This window comes from Rhinopithecus bieti, unplaced genomic scaffold, assembly GCF_001698545.2.
Source record: "Rhinopithecus bieti isolate Rb0 unplaced genomic scaffold, ASM169854v2 scaffold_44592, whole genome shotgun sequence".
Taxonomy (NCBI): Eukaryota; Metazoa; Chordata; class Mammalia; order Primates; family Cercopithecidae; genus Rhinopithecus; species Rhinopithecus bieti.
In genome coordinates, this window is record NW_016818423.1 from 1,288,747 (window position 1) to 1,292,837 (window position 4,091).

Sequence of the window (4,091 nt, forward strand, 5' to 3'; positions counted from 1 at the left end):
GGTGAAACCCCATCTCTACTAAAAAATATATATATTATATATAATCTATAAATACACACACACACACACACACACACACACACACACATAAGCTGGTGGCGCATGCCTGTAATCCCAGCTACTGCAGGTGGCTGAAGGTTGAACCTGGTAAGCGGAGGTTGTAGTGAGCTGAGATTGCACCACTGCATTCCAGCCTAGGTAACAGAGCGAGACTGTCACTAAATAAATTAATTGATAAACAAACAAACAAAGGAACGGGGTCCTGCTTTGTTGTCCAGGCTGGTCTTGAATTCCTAGACTCAAATGATCCTCCCACCTCGACCTCCCAAAGTGCTGGGATTACAGGCATGAATCACTGAGCCTGGCCAGATCACATTTCTAAAACTCTCATCGTTCCCTTTGGTCTTTTCTATATATCCGTGTCCCTCCTTCCCTAGAGAAGACCCTATAGGAGGTTGGAATTCTGAGAATCTGGGAAGAATCCACTGACCAGCCCAGCTTACCTTGTAGTAGAAGCCTCTAGCTCAGCCTCCCAGTGACCAGAATCCTGGGCCGACCCTCAGGCCTCGTCCTGCCAGGTCCCTTGCCCCATAGACATCTCTCTGCTTGCCACTGTGGCCCCAGTCACCACCAGACAGCAGCTCTGTGGCTTTCCTTTCTCTCCATCGGAGATGTCTGTTTCCTTCCGTAGCCAAGCCGAAGAAGGTTCTGGGATTCTCCACTACTGGCAGAAGCCCAAAAGTGCCCTGAGGATGGGGCTGAGTTGCATCCAAGTATCTCATTTTGGTCACACACACACCTGTTCCCTCTTTTTTTTCTTCCCAAGACACTCACCCTAATCTTCTTTGCCAAAATGAGTTCCTCCCCGCTTTCAAATCCAGTTTAAACCTTAAAATCTTTCAGTTTCAACACCAGAGGACATGCAATTTTAAAAATTTTAAAAATAAAAAAACCTGGCCGGGCGCGGTGGCTCACGCCTGTAATCCCAGCACTTTGGGAGGCCGAGGCGGGCAGATCACGAGGTCAGGAGATCGAGACCATCCTGGCTAACAGAGTGAAATCCCATCTCTATTAAAAATACAAAAAATTAGCCGGGCGTGGTGGCAGACACCTGTAGTCCCAGCTACTCGGGAGGCTGAGGCAGGAGAATGGCATGAACCTGGGAGGCAGAGCTTGCAGGGAGACGAGATCACGCCACTGCACTCCAGCCTGGGTGAGAGTGAGACTCCATCTCTAAATAAATAAATAAATAAATTTAAAAAATAAAAATAAAACAACCTTAGAATTTCCTCAGAAAGCCTCCCTCATCAGTTCTCCCGACTCTACTCTTGCTATTATGACGATTATTATCAGAAGGACTTCTGCACATGAATACCTAATAATAGCAACTAACATGTACTAAGATGTACTAAGTGCTGTCAGCCCATTGCTGAGCTATTTGCTGTACAGAAACCATCTCATTTAATCCTCACAGCCACTTTGTAAGGTATGTGCTACTGATATATAGAATATGTTGTGATTGGTAGCCCTGGACTGTACCATGAGGCGACCTTAGGAGCAATTATTTCATCCATTTCTATGGGAAAAAATGAGGCTCAGAAAGCATAAATTACTAACTTAAGTTCACACAAGCAAGCAAAAGGCAGAGATGAAACCTAAACCCAGGTATGACCAACCCCAAAGTCTATGTTCTCTCTCTCTTTTTTCTTTTATTTTTTTGAGACAGAGTCTTGCTCCATTGCCCGGGCTGGAGTGCAGTGGAGCAATATTGGCTCACTGCAACCTCCGCCTCCCAGGTTCAAGTAATTCTCTTGCCTCAGCTTCCCAAGTAACTGGGACTACAGGTGCCCATCACCATGCCCAGATAATTTTTGTATTTTTAGTAGAGACGGGGTTTCACCATGTTGGTCAGGCTAGTCTCAAACTCCTGACCTCAGGTGATCTACCCACCTCGGCCTCCCAAAGTGCTGGGATTACAGGCAAAAGTCACCTCGCCTGGCCAAAGTTTATATTCTTAAGATTGCAATATTTTACTGCGTCCCAGGTATGTGCAGTTCCAGAGTTAGGTAGTAGCTGGAGGAGTTTCTGAATTTTCTCTGTAACATGGTTATACATGTGCTAGAATCGCAGTCAGTGAACTTAATATGCAAATGAAATACTCTGTACACTGTAAACAATGTTATCTCTCAAGTTTTTGCAGCAAACACCACCATTATCCCTGTGTAGTTAAGCCCACTTGGCTACCACTCTTGCTCTCAAACCCCCATGAGATGCCACACACTTGAAAAGGGTTTCATCAGAGACGTCAGTGTAAGATTAAGAACACATGACAGATGAAACAGAGAAAACAAGGGAACTCACTAGCAGTTACGGGTAAGACGCTCAGGCTATTAGCCTGTTGCACTCCCCATTGCCAGCAAAGCCATCTTTAGTCACTTGGAAACCTGGCCTTGCTTTCACTTCCATTGTGAAATGTCCCAGGTAGTATTTTCCCCACAGTGTAAACAAGTCTTTTTACATTAATCAATGCATTTAATTCTCACAAAAACACTATAAAGTAAGTACTGTTATCATCTCCATTTTACAGATGACGTAACTGAGGTACAGAGAGTCTAAGTAGTTCGTTCAACGTCACATGCGACATATGGTAGTGCTAGATTCAAACCCTTGAGTTACTGCAGAATTGTTGCTCTCAAAAACTACTACTCAGGCTGGGCACAGTAGCTCACGGCTATAAACCCAGCACTTTGGGAGGCTGAGGCAGGCCGATCACCTGAGGTCAGCAGTTCGAGACCAGCATGGCCAACATGGCAAAATCCTGTCTCTACTAAAAACAGAAAAAAAAATTAGCTGGGCATGGTGGTGCATGCCTATAATTCCAGCTACTGAGGAGGCTGAGACAGGAGAATCTCTTGGCCTGGGAGGCAGAGGTTGCAGTGAGGTGAGATCCCCCACTACACTCCAGCCTGGGTGACAAAGTGAGACTCCGTGTCAAAAAAATAAAAAAAATAAAAAATAAAATAAAAAACATACACACACACACACAAACTCCTACTACTCTGTAGTTTGACAACAGAGCTAAATGAAGATAATTAGAAAATCCGCTGTTGCACCAGAATTGCAAAAGGGCTGTGGAGATATGCTTTTTTATAGAATCTATGTGCTCTAGTAATGTGGAAGGGAGATCTCCCACCTAAAATGTATGGTGGGGGAGGCCTGTGTCACTCCCCAGACCAGAATTCCCAGGCTCCAGGCTTTCATCTTAGCCCTGTAGTAACCCCTCAGAAAAGAATGCTTCTTTCCCATTTGTTCCAACAAAAATCCTAAGATTGCTCTGATCAACTACCTTGGTTCTGTGCTTAACATTGATCCAGTTACGGAACTAAAGGATGGAATATGCTGACTTGTCGGGCCTGGGTGATATGCACACCCTTCTCTGCAGCCACACCCAAACACATGGAGCAAGAATGGAGAGATGGCTCCTAGCAAAAACTAGAGTACTGAGAAGAGGGGAAAGAATGCTGAGCAAGCAAAACAACAGATGATCCAGGGATTCAGGCATTGACACTGGTAATTACAAGCCAGTGTGATAAATGACTTGACAGGAAGGAACTGGCACTGGAAGACAGCAGAGGAAACACCTAAACTAGAGGAAGTGACATGTAAGTTGAGACCCAAGGAGGAGGTATCCAGGGCAAGGAGGGTGTGAGGTTGGGAAAGGAAACACGCTGTGCACATTTTTTCCTTCTTTCTTTCCCTTTCTTCCTTCTTTCCTTTTTTAGAGACAGAGTCTCACTCTGTCGTCCAGGCTGGTGTGCAATGGCATGATCTCGGCTCACTGCAACCTTCGCCTCCCAGGTTCAAGGGATTCTCCTGCCTCAGCCTCCCAAGGAGCCAGGATTACAGACGCCTGCCACCACCCCCGCCTAATTTTTGTATTTTTAGTAGAGACAGGGTTTCACCATGTTGTCCAGGCTAGTCTCGAACTCCTAACCTCCAGCGATCCACCTGCCTCAGCCTCCCAAAGTGCTGAGATTACAGGTGTGAGCCACCACACCCAGCCACATTTCTTGAAATGTGTGAGATTGGGG